The sequence below is a fragment of the Cryptococcus neoformans genome, chromosome 6 (assembly GCF_000149245.1).
Source record: "Cryptococcus neoformans var. grubii H99 chromosome 6, complete sequence".
NCBI lineage: Eukaryota > Fungi > Basidiomycota > Tremellomycetes > Tremellales > Cryptococcaceae > Cryptococcus > Cryptococcus neoformans.
The window spans coordinates 803,443-820,613 of NC_026750.1; the positions used below are offsets into that span (position 1 = coordinate 803,443).

Consider the following 17,171-nt stretch of genomic DNA (forward strand, 5'->3'; position numbering starts at 1 on the left):
AGCCTTCGGGGTAGTGGGATGCGGAAACTGTCCAATGCGTGCGATCTTGCTGGGGTCGGGAAGAATCTGACCCAGACGGATGATGTGACCAAGGAAGGAGGTTTCGGTGAGGTAGAACTGCGACTTTTCACGAGAACAGCGCAAGCCACTACGACGCAGAGCTTCGAGGACACTCACACAATTCCGATAGAGATCCTTTGCATCCTTGCCCCAGATAATGATATCATCCACATACGCCTCGCAACATTCTCCAGCAAGTCCTTGTAATGCTTCGTTGATGCGGCGCTGTTGGGCAGCAGGTGCATTCCGAATACCCTGAGGCATGACGACCCATTCCAGCAACCCAAGCAGTGTTGTAATAGCTGTCTTGTGGATGTCTTCATCCTTCATCAATGTCTGGAAGAAGGCATCTTTACAATCGAGCTTCGCAAAGAGGTTGCCACGCCAGGCAGCACGGTGTAAGATGTCTTGGATGTTGCCCATAGGATACATGTCGGGGACAGTCTGGTTGTTCAGAGCGCGAAAGTCGCAGACGAGACGATGCTGACCGTTTGGTTTTTTGACAAGAAAAGCAGGCGACGCCCAAGGAGAACTAGAGTAGTGAAGACGGCCTGCGTTTAAATGTTCAGCAATCATCTCACGAAAGCGAGGCAGAAGGGTTTCGGGGACTCGGTAGGGTGCTGCATGGGCAGGAGTTGCATTAGGTTTCAAGATGATCTTGAACCTAACTCCACTTTTGGTCTTGGTAACACTGGGGAAATCGGCTACATCACCCAGCTTATCGCAAAATACCTCTGCAAATTCGGACTTGAGTTGAGCAATAATGTCGGCATAGGAGGCAGTTTCGGCCGCACCCAGGGAGACAGAATTTGGTGGTGTAATCGCCGAAAGTTTGGTGGACCTTAACGCCGAAGGCTGAGGCACAGCAGGAGTGGGAGAAACTTTTGCGGCATGGGAAACTTGAGGATGACACATGGGAACAGTGACGTCATTGACCATGGGAACTTTCCCAGAACTGTCCAAAAGATGACGAAGAAGAGGGCTTTGTTCGAGTAGACCATAGCGCTTGCAGAAGTTGAGACCCAATATCCCATCATATGTACCGTTTAACGCCATGACAACTCCATCGACCATAAAATTTGCATTTCGGACCCTAAAGCTGCCACCAGTAACATCCCTCACCACCGGACCGGGTTTCCCACCAGCCAACCGCACCGTACGCTCCACCGCATCCTTGCAGACCTTCCAACCTAGCTTAGCTACCACTGACGGATCGAAGAAGGATGTACCGGCACCCGTGTCGAGGAGGAAGCGAAGAGGATGGGGAGGGGCAACAGAGGTACGTCCGTCAGCAGCAGCAGAGATTTGGATGACTAGGGGAGGATGAAAAAGGGCGTACAGGTCAGGCTCCGCGTCCAGGTGCGTCCCGAGGTTGGGGTGGTCAGCAAGCTGGCTGGTGAGTTCTTGGATCAGAACTTCATGGCTGTCAACCAGGCGAGCAAAAGAGCGCGCAGAAGAACGACGGTTGGGACACGTCTTGTAGCCATGGCCAACTTGACGGCAGTCGTTACAGCGGTTTTCCTTGGTGAAAACCTCGCGAATATATTTTCCGGCCGGGGAGAGGTAATACGGGAGCGGAGTTTTGGCGTCATGGTAGTGACTGACTGGGTGGGGGAGAGTAGAAGAATTGGGCGTGGCAGCGGACACTTTGCCACGAGAAACTGTGGGTGTGTCATGCTTGTCAGCCATATACTTGCTGACCTCCAACTCTAGCAGCGTTCAGATCTCACGCAAGCTACCCGATTTGTATCCCCACTTCGTCTTCACACGAGGGTAGAGGCTGTCAGGGCAGGCTGCGCGGTAGACTAAAGCCATTTGAGCATCACTAGGATACCTATCGGTGCCCATGAGGTTGCGGCGATGTTGAGTAGCTTGAGTGTCGAAGGCAGCCCAGTCGTGAGCGGTGGCAAACTGAAGACGGTGTAAGGACCTTTGTTCAGTGACAGCCCATTCTAATGGCAGCGCAGCATCCTTGAACGCCGCAACCCACGCATCCCAGTTGGACTCGCCATCTGTCTCCATCATCCGACCTACGTTATCCACCCATGCCAACAATCCAGCACATTCTACCGAGTTATTGGCAACCTCTAGGATAGACACACGCCTGTTTTCCTCCCGCTGGGGATCGTTGAGGAGGGTGAGGAGGGAATAGGTGCGGAGGAGGTTGTGCAGATGATCAGCATGGCGAAGCACGGCGGATGCGTCATTGAGGGGACCAGTGAAGACCGGGACATGAGAGGCTTTGGGAAGGACAATACCTCGAGGTGCGTAACCATGTGTGACGACTGTTGTGGCTTGTGGAACAGGTGTGGACTGTAAAGCTTGTTGCTGTTGACTGACCACTTCGGACAGGTATATAATGGCGTTCTGCATTTGCGTGAGGGATGAAGCTTTGAAGTCGTCTTCAACCCCAACAGGGTTTGGGTCCTCAGATAGAGGTGCGTCTTTTTGCGTTTGACCTTTGGGAGGCATTGTAGGCGTTTGGGCGTTTGCGTTTGAGCGTTTGAGCGTTTGAAGTGCGTTGTTTTGAAAAAAGTGTAGACACTGGGTGTCTCACTGAGTGTGGTTGTGTATATTTGTTGTAGTTGTCTAGCAAAACATGCACTGGTTGTAATACATGTGGATTGAGTATTGAAGAACTACAACAAACTATGACAAAAATTCTCTAAGTACCAACTGTGTGTCAAAAGTAAAATCACACACATTAAATGACACATCACCTGACTTAATACATACACAACAAATATAGCTGAATACTTTGTACAGCTCATACATGAAAATGCATGCATGGAAAATGCATGCATAAAAAATACATGCATATGAAATACATGCATAGGGAATACATGAGTATAGTGCTATGCACTTACACTCTCCCCCATCTGTCAACGAGCCTATGCCTGGAAGCAAGAACCGCAGTTACCAGGAGGCAGGGACAGGAAACAGAAATAGAAATAAGAAGAAGAGAACAAAAAAGGGAAAAAGGAAAGGAGAAAAAACAGCTATAAGCATGGGGACCTTGGGCTGACTCTGCAATTCTTGTCATCAGATCCAGGATGGAAAAGATGGGGAAGGAGAACACTGCAGGGAACCACTCCTGAGCGCAGCCTTTTAAGATTTAGTCTTGTTGAGCACAAGCCAGGGGAAAAACAAACCATAAAGGCCAAAAAAATAACCCAACAGAGCAGCCCAGGTCAAGCCATGACACTATGGAATAAAAGAAAAGAGAAAAGGAAACGAGAACAGAAGTGGAAAGGAGGAGAAAAAATGAGCCTGAAAAGAGGAAGAGAGAAGATGAAATGAAAGGTTGAATAAGAGAGAGAAGAAAAAGGAGAAGGAACAGGAGAATGAGAAAGGAAGAATAATAAAGAGAATGAGAAAGGAGAGAAGAGGTCAGTCAAATTTCAAGATCATCAGGACCCAAGTACTCCTCATACAGTGGCTGGAAACCAGCCAGAGGGCGGAGGTCATCCAGATAGCGCCATTGGCCAGAGGGACCATTGCCTGAGAAGACTACACGAAGCTGGCGCCAGCCATGGAACTCATGATCATCTAGAATCTGTAGTAACCTTGAGGTGGTCAGGCATGATGGACTGGATGATGCTGGAGAAGTTAGAGGAGAGACCTGATGGAAGCGAGGAGAAGAGAGGTAAGGCTTGAGAAGACTGGCATGAAACGAGGTGAAAGTGCCAGAGGGAGCATCAGGGAGGGCCAAAGTGTAGACTGAGCGAGCAGAGTGAGCAGCCAGCACTTTATAAGGACCTTGGAAACGAGGGAAGAACTTAGCAGCACGGAACTCCCCATCACCAGACTTAAACTCTTTGAGTCTATTGCGAGTGTCCAACCAGACCCAATCGCCAACCTTGTAAATGATCTCAGCACGTCGGTGGCGGTTAGCTTGGATGGCCATGCGATGCTTAGCCAAGACCAGGTTGTCATGAGCGTCGGCCAGGAAGAGATCCTGTTGAGCAGCAGCAGCAGTCCAGTCAGCACGAGTAGGGACGGACTCGCGAGAGAAGGGGGGCGGGCGGGCAATGCCAGGAAGTGTGCGGAGGCGGCGGCCAAAGACGAGCTGGATTGGAGAGTACCCTGTAGAGCGACGGACAGTATTGTTCATAGCCTGAGAAATACGAGGAAGGAACTTAGCCCATGAAGTACCCTGTCTGTTAACCCAACTCCGCCACAGTTGTCCAACTGTCTTGTTTGATCTCTCTGAAGCCCCATCAGTTTGCGGATGAAAAGCAGTTGACATCTTCAACCGGACACCCTGTTCAGCCCAAAGGGTTGTCCAAAAACGAGAGGTGAAGAGTGCGTCACGATCCGAGGTGATGGAGAGCAGTAAGCCATAGCGAGAGACCCAACAGTTCCAGAAGAGGAGAGCGAGGTCGCGAGCATTGAGGGTGGTGGAGCATGGGACGAGCTCGATGAAGCCAGTTAACCGATCGGTGATGGTGAGAAGATAGTCGTGACCGCCAGCGCTGGGTAAAGGACCAACAAAATCCATAGTGATGTCATCGAATTTGTCGTGAGGAACCAGCAGCGGATGCAGAGGACCGACAGGTTTCTTGGTGGATGCGTTTGCCTGTTGACATGAGTGGCAAGCGCGGACGAACTCACGAACATCTCTGACCAAGCCTTCCCAGAAGTAACCTTCACGCAGTACCTCAACAGTTTTCTCAATGCCCAAGTGTGCTGCAGTGCCTTCATGTGCTTGACGCATAAGGTCCTCACAAAGAGTGTCAATGTCAGGGATGCAGAGGCGGTCATCGAGAAGGAGGAGAGTATGAGTGTCATGGGAGATGGTAGAGACACCAGGAGCTGTGGTAGGATCAGCGAGCCAGTCCTTGAAGAGAGTCTCACGGTCATAGCCCTGGGCAATGGTACGAATAATCTCGGGAGCCAGTGTAGGAGTAAAGGAGACCACGGGTGCGAGAATACAATTGTCTTGATCGGGCAAGGCTGGGTCGGTGGGCGGGCGAGTGTCAGAGCCAATGTGTCGTGAAAGATGGTCGGCTAGCACGTTATGTTCACCCTTGATATACTCGATGCGAACGTCGAAGTCCTTGAGGATGTCCAGCCAGCGTATCTGGTGAGAGGACAAGTTGCGTTGACCTAAGAACCATTTGAGCGTAAAATGATCGGTGAAAGCATAGACAGGAATACCATAAAGGAATGGGCGCCAGTGATCGAGCGAATGGACAATGGCCAGGAGTTCACGCTCATGTGTGGAGTAGTTGCGCTGTGCCGAGTTGAACGAGCGAGAGTCATAAGCAACAGGCTGAGCATTCTCCTTGGTAGTACCGACGCCGATCCAAGCTCCCATGCCAATGTTGGAAGCGTCCGTGGTGAGGAAGACCTTCAGAGTACCAGCCTTGACAGCATCATAATCGATTGTAGTCAAGCAAGGAACAGTACTCACGGCGCTACGCAAAGCATCAAATGCTACCCGTTCTGTGGGTCCAAAGTTCCATCTCCAACCCTGCCAGGACTCCTGCAAGCGGCCCTTATGCTCCTTCAAGTGCTTGTAGTATGCTTTCTCGGCAGCGGTATTGGGAGGGAGGCAAGCATGCAAGACCGAAGCGTGAGTGGCAAGGCTGGGTATGAACTCACGGAGATAGTTCAATAGTCCAAGAAACGAGTGTAGAGCCTTCGGGGTAGTGGGATGCGGAAACTGTCCAATGCGTGCGATCTTGCTGGGGTCGGGAAGAATCTGACCCAGACGGATGATGTGACCAAGGAAGGAGGTTTCGGTGAGGTAGAACTGCGACTTTTCACGAGAACAGCGCAAGCCACTACGACGCAGAGCTTCGAGGACACTCACACAATTCCGATAGAGATCCTTTGCATCCTTGCCCCAGATAATGATATCATCCACATACGCCTCGCAACATTCTCCAGCAAGTCCTTGTAATGCTTCGTTGATGCGGCGCTGTTGGGCAGCAGGTGCATTCCGAATACCCTGAGGCATGACGACCCATTCCAGCAACCCAAGCAGTGTTGTAATAGCTGTCTTGTGGATGTCTTCATCCTTCATCAATGTCTGGAAGAAGGCATCTTTACAATCGAGCTTCGCAAAGAGGTTGCCACGCCAGGCAGCACGGTGTAAGATGTCTTGGATGTTGCCCATAGGATACATGTCGGGGACAGTCTGGTTGTTCAGAGCGCGAAAGTCGCAGACGAGACGATGCTGACCGTTTGGTTTTTTGACAAGAAAAGCAGGCGACGCCCAAGGAGAACTAGAGTAGTGAAGACGGCCTGCGTTTAAATGTTCAGCAATCATCTCACGAAAGCGAGGCAGAAGGGTTTCGGGGACTCGGTAGGGTGCTGCATGGGCAGGAGTTGCATTAGGTTTCAAGATGATCTTGAACCTAACTCCACTTTTGGTCTTGGTAACACTGGGGAAATCGGCTACATCACCCAGCTTATCGCAAAATACCTCTGCAAATTCGGACTTGAGTTGAGCAATAATGTCGGCATAGGAGGCAGTTTCGGCCGCACCCAGGGAGACAGAATTTGGTGGTGTAATCGCCGAAAGTTTGGTGGACCTTAACGCCGAAGGCTGAGGCACAGCAGGAGTGGGAGAAACTTTTGCGGCATGGGAAACTTGAGGATGACGCGTGGGAACAGTGACGTCATTGACCATGGGAACTTTCCCAGAACTGTCCAAAAGACGATGAAGAAGAGGGCTTTGTTCGAGTAGACCATAGCGCTTGCAGAAGTTGAGACCCAATATCCCATCATATGTACCGTTTAACGCCATGACAACTCCATCGACCATAAAATTTGCATTTCGGACCCTAAAGCTGCCACCAGTAACATCCCTCACCACCGGACCGGGTTTCCCACCAGCCAACCGCACCGTACGCTCCACCGCATCCTTGCGGACCTTCCAACCTAGCTTAGCTACCACTGACGGATCGAAGAAGGATGTACCGGCACCCGTGTCGAGGAGGAAGCGAAGAGGATGGGGAGGGGCAACAGAGGTACGTCCGTCAGCAGCAGCAGAGATTTGGATGACTAGGGGAGGATGAAAAAGGGCGTACAGGTCAGGCTCCGCGTCCAGGTGCGTCCCGAGGTTGGGGTGGTCAGCAAGCTGGCTGGTGAGTTCTTGGATCAGAACTTCATGGCTGTCAACCAGGCGAGCAAAAGAGCGCGCAGAAGAACGACGGTTGGGACACGTCTTGTAGCCATGGCCAACTTGACAGCAGTCGTTACAGCGGTTTTCCTTGGTGAAAACCTCGCGAATATATTTTCCGGCCGGGGAGAGGTAATACGGGAGCGGAGTTTTGGCGTCATGGTAGTGACTGACTGGGTGGGGGAGAGTAGAAGAATTGGGCGTGGCAGCGGACACTTTGCCACGAGAAACTGTGGGTGTGTCGTGCTTGTCAGCCATATACTTGCTGACCTCCAACTCTAGCAGCGTTCAGATCTCACGCAAGCTACCCGATTTGTATCCCCACTTCGTCTTCACACGAGGGTAGAGGCTGTCAGGGCAGGCTGCGCGGTAGACTAAAGCCATTTGAGCATCACTAGGATACCTATCGGTGCCCATGAGGTTGCGGCGATGTTGAGTAGCTTGAGTGTCGAAGGCAGCCCAGTCGTGAGCGGTGGCAAACTGAAGACGGTGTAAGGACCTTTGTTCAGTGACAGCCCATTCTAATGGCAGCGCAGCATCCTTGAACGCCGCAACCCACGCATCCCAGTTGGACTCGCCATCTGTCTCCATCATCCGACCTACGTTATCCACCCATGCCAACAATCCAGCACATTCTACCGAGTTATTGGCAACCTCTAGGATAGACACACGCCTGTTTTCCTCCCGCTGGGGATCGTTGAGGAGGGTGAGGAGGGAATAGGTGCGGAGGAGGTTGTGCAGATGATCAGCATGGCGAAGCACGGCGGATGCGTCATTGAGGGGACCAGTGAAGACCGGGACATGAGAGGCTTTGGGAAGGACAATACCTCGAGGTGCGTAACCATGTGTGACGACTGTTGTGGCTTGTGGAACAGGTGTGGACTGTAAAGCTTGTTGCTGTTGACTGACCACTTCGGACAGGTATATAATGGCGTTCTGCATTTGCGTGAGGGATGAAGCTTTGAAGTCGTCTTCAACCCCAACAGGGTTTGGGTCCTCAGATAGAGGTGCGTCTTTTTGCGTTTGACCTTTGGGAGGCATTGTAGGCGTTTGGGCGTTTGCGTTTGAGCGTTTGAGCGTTTGAAGTGCGTTGTTTTGAAAAAAGTGTAGACACTGGGTGTCTCACTGAGTGTGGTTGTGTATATTTGTTGTAGTTGTCTAGCAAAACATGCACTGGTTGTAATACATGTGGATTGAGTATTGAAGAACTACAACAAACTATGACAAAAATTCTCTAAGTACCAACTGTGTGTCAAAAGTAAAATCACACACATTAAATGACACATCACCTGACTTAATACATACACAACAAATATAGCTGAATACTTTGTACAGCTCATACATGAAAATGCATGCATGGAAAATGCATGCATAAAAAATACATGCATATGAAATACATGCATAGGGAATACATGAGTATAGTGCTATGCACTTACATGCGCTCAGCAAGACTAAATTAACAGGATTTTCTCACAGAGTGTTCTCCTGCCCAGTCCCTCCAACGTGGACGGATTTGGAAAGTAACGTGTGGACAGGAGGCGCTGGCAGTCCCCACGGCCTGGTAATCGTTCGTTTGTTCTTTTGCCTCTATTCTCTCCTTTTCAATTTTACGTTCCTTTGCCTTTTCTCTTAATTCTTTCTTTCATCTTGTGGTCCGGCCGAGTTTTTCCCCTGGCTCTCATCTGGATGGGGGAGAGTGTAAGTGCAGAGCCCTTACCACCACTCGCTCTCACCATATGGTAGGATTTATTCCTATGCATAGGACGATGTTGGCTGGTGAGAAATTGATGCCGAAACGCGTTTTTCGGACTACGCCGAAACGCGGCATCGGGCTCTGTCCAGCCTTTGTCCTATGCATGATATTTTTATTCTCATGCATAGGACCGGCAATTGCTGCCGAAACGCGGCGGTGGACTTCGCCGGATCTTTGGCCCCTTTTTTCGATGGACTTCTGCCTGTTTCTTCATACATTCATATATACATATATATATATAGATCTGGTACATAGTTATAGTTTTCTCTCTCCTAAGCAAACCTATGCATACACCAGTGCTAGTTTGCATCTATTAGACAACTATAACTATTCTACCCCTCTTCGAACGCTCTCCTCGAACGCTTTCTCGAACCTCATCTCCTCATGAATGCTCAATGAATGTTGTCTGAACGCAGTGAGGCACCCACAGTGCCTACAACAGGTGTGCATGTACAGCAAAATCTGGGCAGGAGTTAACAATCGTTCTACGCACAGACAACTGAGGACTGTATAGAAGGGACTCTTCCATGAGGAATAGACAACATACCTGGGCAGGAGTTAACAATCGTTCTATGCATTATTCCTGCCCAGTCAGTAAATGGTCTACTACCGAAACAAAGGAGAGAACAAGACACCCACCAGACAACTGAGGACTGTATAGAAGGGACTCTTCCATGAGGATGGGAAAGAAGGAAGAGTCGTTATAGATCTACAGCTTTATACCTTGGGTGTCTGGGACAGTGCTTGGGAAAAAGTAAGAGAAATAAAAATAATAAGAAATGAGGAAACTAATAGGATAGAGAACTACAGACTATACTCGGCCAGCTGAGATGAACTTGTGAAAAGGCGGAAGGCAATCAGATATGAAGGATTTGATTCCGAAACGCGACAAACAAGAACCAGTTATGACCTGAATATCCGGCCACATGGGAAAACCTCTGAAACGCGGCCTCCGACTTGGCCTTATGTAACAGTTAAATCCTTCGATGCATGGAGCCTTTCAAGAGATCACACCAACACCAACAAGCTACACCACTGCTCAAATGAAATGTCTGATGGATGTCCAGATTTGAGATGCATGGAATGACACCGTGATATTGCTCCTTTCCTTTGTGGGATGTCCTTTGGTTATTCTCTGAGAATGTCTGATGGATGTCCCAAGCTTTGAACATCCCTGGGATGTCCCAGAAGCATGGATGTCACATCAACATTTTAAGCAATACTTCCAGTCTGACCTTCAGACATCCATAGTTGAAAGGCTCCATGCATCGAAGGATTTAACCATTATGTAAGGCCAGAGTCAGAGGCCGCGTTTCAGAGGTTTTCCCATGTGGCCAGATATTCAGATCATAACTGGTTCTTGTTTGTCGCGTTTCGGAATCAAATCCTTCATATCTGATTGCCTTCTGCCTTTTCACAAGTTCATCTCAACTGGCCGAGTATAGTCTGTAGTTTTCTATCCTTATAGTTTCCTCATTTCTTATTATTTTTATTTCTCTTATTTTTTCCAAGCACCGTCCCAGACACCTGAGGTATAAAGCCGTAGATCTACAACGACTCTTCCTTCTTTCCCATCCTCATGGAAGAGTCCCTTCTACACGGTCCTCAGTTGTCTGGTGGGTGTCTTGTTCTCTCCTTTGTTTCGGTAGTAGACCATTTACTGACTGGGCAGGAATAGTGTGTAGAACGATTGTTAACTCCTGCCCAGGTATGTTGTCTGACAGATTCCTCACGGAAGAGTCCCTTCCATACAGTCCTCAGTTGTCTGTGCGTAGAATGATTGTTAACTCCTGCCCAGATTTTGCCATACATGCACACCTGTAGACCGTTTGCCGTTCTCTCTTGCTGCACACACTGAACTTCAATGCTGACTCAACCCAGAAGCACATTCAGCTGTAGTGAACAAACCTTCTCAAGGTCTGTTACAATAGCCCTGGCCTGTCCTAAATCACCCTTGCATCTCATGTAGATCATCATATATGCTTTGTATCTGAATACTCTCATCACTTTCCATGCATGCATGCATGCACAAACATCTCAACAAATCCACCATACGTGACATCTATATAAGATATACCTTGAGGACTATTTGCTGTACTACTATATACACATATACAGGTATACAAACTATGTGATCATTACATAAAACCTTTGTATTCTATTATATCATCAATATCACTATCTACTTCCTCTTCCAGTGCCCCCTCATCTGTATCATCGGATTCTTTATCACCTTCTGAGCTATTATCACACCTGTTATCTCCCTTCTCGCTTTCACTGCTTTCATATACATATTCATCCAAGCGTTTTTGTTTGGTCATATGCCCATGTGGCTTGTGCATGGTCTCTGGCCTGTTCGGACATCCTGTTTCAGTGCTTCTTGTAGTTTTCGTGCTCTCCCATGCGCCCTCAAGTCATTGGAGCTGAAATTGGGTGGCAGACAGTGCATATAACTTCATCAGATGAAGGTAGAGAGCAGAAGCCTGATCCAGAGGTCAGCCATAATCAGACTGAATCAAGATGGAACGCACCTCTTTCCTCCAGCTATGCCTCTCTTAATTTCTTCCATCCCATTATATATCGGGATGACTCTACTTGCTGTTTAATAGGGTTGTGTGCAGTGACTGCTTGAAGAGATCATAACTAACAACAGACCTGTCTTCTTGGACTATCGACAATGGGTTTGGATCTGGAAACCAGAGATGTGCATGATGGATTTACATAATATGTTAGTCATGCCAAACAGGTATTATCCAGTTCTGTGCCGGATTGCTATATACTTGTCGTTGTATGCATGTCTTTCCTGCCAAGATGCCATCTGGGAGTGTAGCCTGCCACTTCAAGAAGTCGCCCTCGAAATCCATTGTTAGCAGGCAGTTGCATCCAGATGTGATCGGTACTTGATGCATCATGCAGGGTGAACATCGATTCGATCAGAGAAGTTAGAAAAGTGTGACTGAAACACCAACCACCACAAATCCTTTTGCGCAGTCGGGATTATTTTCTGTTGATTTAGCGGCTGATTTTGCCTTCAGTGCTCCACAATCATCGCTTGCTCATCTCTCTTCATTGTTCTCATTTCAAGCACAATAATACCAGACCAATAGCATCATCAAACCTCCTGTTTCGGTTCCACCTAATCACTACTCTTAGCAAGTCATTATGCATGTCATATCACCCTGAAAAGCACAGCCTTAATGGAGCTCTTTTCAGTTATGCCTTCGTCAGACATATTAATGAGTGAGTTCTCATTCCTCCTCATCAATCCCACCAACACAGACGCCAACTGACAGCTAATTAGCCACTATACAACTAAAGTCATCTCAGCATGTCTCATTACGATGAAGGATACGATTATGGTTTTGGTAATGATGAAGGATATGATTATGGCTTCAGCGACGATGAAGACCCAGCTATTCCTCAAGATTCTTCTCCTTTGAGGCATAGTCTTAGGAATCGGGCAGGGCCTTCCATGGTATGCACCAATAGGGGTCAGCTCTCCACTTTGCCAGGCGGAGAGGACGCCATCGATTTCCGCCCTCAGCTAGCCCAAAACTCTGGTTACAAGACCCTTATGAAAGAGAGACAACATCAAGTCTCAGACTTCGCCACTGTGAGGATATCAGTATTCTCCCATTGGACTTTTCACTGACTGCTTCATTAGCCTGGTCCTTATGCTCATGTCCGAAGGATGATTGATATATATGTGTTATTGCATCAAGAGATGCAGACGAGGGTTGCCACCAATACATGTTCGGTGGCTAAAGTATATTGTCATCCTTCTTCATCGATTGCATGCAGCTGATTCTCCACCAGGAAGTTGCACAAAAGTATGCCAATGCGGTGGTGACCTTAAGCATGCTACCTTCCTACCACCATGCGACTCTCTACAAGGTAGTCATCGTGGGTCTCAATTGCCTTCTTTACACCAGTCACAAACTAAGGACATTGTGTCTAGGATCCCATCGTTCCACAGAACGATAGTTCCGCCATGGAGGAGATCGAAAGATGGGTCAAGTCATTATTGACCCATCTTCGAAGTGACATTCATATCTTAGTGGCTCAATGACTTCTCACCCGAGGCTAGTAGCTTACCAAACTTATAGTTGAAGGATTCAATCCATGATAAGCAAAACCTATGGATCATCATGGAGGATTTCCTCCCTGATGGCTTTCGCAAGCCAGGGGCAGTGATCGCTCATCTCTCGTTCCTGGTGAGTTATTTCTGGCGGAGCATGGCTAAACAGTGAAGCGCGAAAAAGCTATGTTCTACCAAGCCAACATAGAACAATGGCGAGCCGAGGACAATGAGGATAATGACTGCAGCAGGACCTTCCAAAGGAGGGCAGTTCATCACTCATCTGTTCAGGCTTTGACAAGGCCTAGGAGGTGATGTCTGTTGTAAATATTGTATATAGAGATGTGATGTGAAAATGCATCCACTGTGTTGATCTGGCCATTTGGACATCGTGTGATGTATACGAGGACATGGAAGCGGGGTCTTGATAAGAAGGTCTCGACTGTCATCTGGATATGGAGAGATTGAGAATGGAGATGTCGCATCAACATCAAGAACTTCGATGGTGGATGTAGCGGAGACAATGTGAAGTTAAGGTTGAGGATAGCTCAGGTATATCCACAAACATTGGGTGTAGATGTCCTTTGGATGTTGCGGCAGAGATTTTTAAAAATGTTGCCTGGATGTTTCTAGGTTTGGGACATCCCCAGAATGTAAAATAAACCACGGAATTGTATCATGCACAGATGCCACTGCAAAGGATGTCCATCAGATGTTTCAGTTGAACAGCGGTGTATTCGTGAAGAGCTTCGAGTTCTTTTTCGGAGAGATTGTATATGGAACTGAAAGGTGGGTTCTGTCCTTTTTCGAGAGGGATATGATGGTCAAAAGACCTATGTTCAGGGAGTGTATCAGCGCTTTTCTTGTCAAATATGTCTAAGTATTGATGATACTCTTTAGGTACTATTTCGGCATCGGTTTTTTCTTTTGGAGATTTGCCATCAGTGATGGCCATGGCTAAGTTGGCATTTGTTGTCTGTGATACAGGTGGGTGTATGGAAAGTGTTTCCCAGCTGATGGGCAGATTGTGTCCTTGTAACCAGGTGATACCTAAAACAATAGGGTAGGAGCCAATGTCAGTTATGAGGAGTCGAAGTAAGGTGTGTCCAAATGGTTTCTGGAAATTAATCATGATGTTGACTTCTTCTTCAATCATAGTTTGCTGACTGGCAGCGTTGAACAGGTATAATGGGATTGCCTCTTCTATTTTTGTTGTTTTGAAGGCAAAGGTCTGGACGAATCTTCTGTCGATGAAGTTGGTGGAGGCACCGGAATCGATTAGAGCTGGATAAATATTGTTGTGAATGAAGAAATCAATTGTGAGTTGGTTTTTGTTGTTTCTATTATTATATTCGAGAGTTTGGAAATTTTTGCAGGAGTCTGTGTTGGCCGGTTTGGTAGTACGCTCTTGTTCCCAGCTACCTTCTTCAACATTGGCAGACAAGAGCATATCTAGTTTTTTGGAGGGAGAGTCATGTTGGATTGCTGTGAAGGGACCACTGGGCACTTGGCAACTTGGTGGTTCTTGTCAGCACAATAGAGGCAGAGGTTATGATCCTTGCACCTCTGATATTCTTCTGGAGTCAGACGTCTGTGTCTGGTTATCCTAGCTGAACTTGGGACAAATGCAGCCCTTAGGTTGACTGCCAGCGTCACCTCTTTATTGAAGGTGGTGTTGGTAGTGGTAGACCTTATTGGCGTGCTATTCGCCACAGAGACATGTCTGAAGTTGTTGGGATGGTTGTTATTGTAAGAGGTGCGGGTGTACTTGCTTTGGGTGGCATTGAAAGGCACCTTTGGTTGTTGGTCTCATTTTGCTAATACTCATTCATATCGATGGCTGTCAATACGGATTGCTATGTCTTGGAGGTTCTTGAATGGCTTGGCTTTGGGTAGTCTGGTGAGTTCGTCTTTGATGTCATCCTTCAAGCCCTTGTAGGAGCAAGCCTTCTTTGCTTCGTCGTTCCACTGAACCAAGGTGGCATACTGCATAAAAGTTGCGAGGTATGAAGATACAGAGCCTTGCTGATGAACAATGTTTAGTTGTTGTTCTGCAGTCTGTTCCTCGTCTGGATCCCCAAAATTCTTCCTTAACTTGGCACAAAATTTCTTGAAGTCCAGCATAAACTTGGGCTGGGGATCAATGGTTACGAAGGGTTGGAACCATAAGAATGGGGTGTCTCTGAGGAACGACCCAGCATATAGGACTTTGGAGGTCTCGGTAGGGAAGCAAGAGGGTTGAAGGGTAATCACCATTGTTACTTGAGTGATAAAGGTTGAGAGCTTGGCATACTGCCCATGGTAGTACTCGGGTTGGGATATCTTTGGCTCTTGAGTTCGACTGGAGGGTACTGAGGTGCATTGTCGGCTGTATTCCCTTTTAACTTCTGGGTATGATGTCTGTGCTGACAGGTTGTGGCTTGATCTAGGTTCTTCGTCTTCTTCATCCAATCCTTGTTCGTTCTGGCCCTCATTATCTTCACTATTATCTAACATCTGTCATTCAACTTTTCTCTCTTCCAACTTATGCATCAACTCTTCCTTCTGTTGCTCAAGTCTGGCAATATGATTGCGCATCATCTCAAGTTGAGTTTGGGTATGGCTTGATGTATTGTCAGCAGTAGATGGGTCAGATTGAGGATTGGTGTTGAATGAACCCATGGGATTGTTGTTGTCATCATCAAGGGTATGTTCTACTTCCTTGCCTTTATCAATCTTCTCCACAGCTCGACTACTACGAGTGGAAGGACCTGACATGATATAGGATGTGGTATATCGAGTTGTATGAGGTTATAGGTGTTGAGGTTATTGAAGGTGGGGTACTTGAAATATATACCAACCAACCACAAGTGTGGAAGATCAATATTTACTGTTACGACTCGTCCCCAACAAGGTCCGGCCTTGGAGACGAGATAGAAAGCCGTAGTTTAACTAAGCAATGAGATATATGTATGATATACCTCTTGACACTTGTCTGTTGGCGTATGGTATAGGACGGTGAAAGGCTCCATGCATCAAAGGATTTAACCGTTACGTAAGGCCAAGTCGGAAGCCGCGTTTCGGAGGTTTTCCCACGTGGCCGGATATTCGGGTCATAACCGGTTCTTGTTCGTCGCGTTTCGGAATCAAATCCTTCATATCTGATTGCCTTCCGCCTTTTCACAAGTTCATCTCAACTGGCCGAGTATAGTCTGTAGTTTTCTATCCTTATAGTTTCCTCATTTCTTATTATTTTTATTTCTCTTATTTTTTCCAAGCACCGTCCCAGACACCTGAGGTATAAAGCCGTAGATCTACAACGACTCTTCCTTCTTTCCCATCCTCATGGAAGAGTCCCTTCTATACAGTCCTCGGTTGTCTGGTGGGTGTCTTGTTTTCTCCTTTGTTTCGGTAGTAGACCATTTACTGACTGGGCAGGAATAGTGCGTAGAACGATTGTTAACTCCTGCCCAGGTATGTTGTCTATTCCTCATGGAAGAGTCCCTTCTATACGGTCCTCGGTTGTCTGTGCATAGAACGATTGTTAACTCCTGCCCAGATTTTGCCATACATGCACACCTGTAGACCGTTTGCCGTTCTCTCTTGCCGTGCACACTGAACTTCAACGCCGACTCAACCCAGTAACATATTCAGCCGTAGTGAACAAACCTTCTCAAGGTCTGTTACAGACGGAGGTATATTCGCTTGGGAAGATCAGGCAAGCTTATATACTAGTGGAGTAAGTTTATGTCAAAGGTAGTGCAAGGTAAGACGAGGGCGAGCACTGGGAGCTGAAGGACCTTTCGCAAAGTAACTTATGAAATATTGATCTTTGAGGGGACGAAGATCAAGATTGAGGACAGAGCTCCCCTTTATACACTTCTACAGAAATCTATTTATATCCCTTGAGGTCCAGCTGGAGGTCCAGTTCTTATCTCGGAGGTCCAGCTGGCCCTTCTTATCTGAAACAATGTTGCTTTCCTTCATTACGTAACTCCCTCCTATGATCTCTTATTTCTTCTACTTCATGCAGGCTCGTGACACCCCCGAAGGTGCCTTAGACGCCTTTGATCACCATCTCAGTGTACCTAAGCCGATTGGGGACCTGGCCTTGGTCCTGATGCCATTTTTGACTGTCAATGGGGCTAGAGAAAGGTGTAAAACAGGGA

At 47.7% G+C, this 17,171-nt stretch overlaps 1 non-coding gene; it reads left to right on the plus strand.

The window, feature by feature from the left end:
• The first annotated feature begins 16,280 nt into the window (after nt 1-16,280).
• Nucleotides 16,281-16,837, plus strand: CNAG_12571. XR_001045844.1 has 1 exon: nt 16,281-16,837. It is a non-coding gene; the product is annotated as a hypothetical RNA (non-coding RNA).
• The last annotated feature ends 334 nt before the right edge of the window (nt 16,838-17,171 follow it).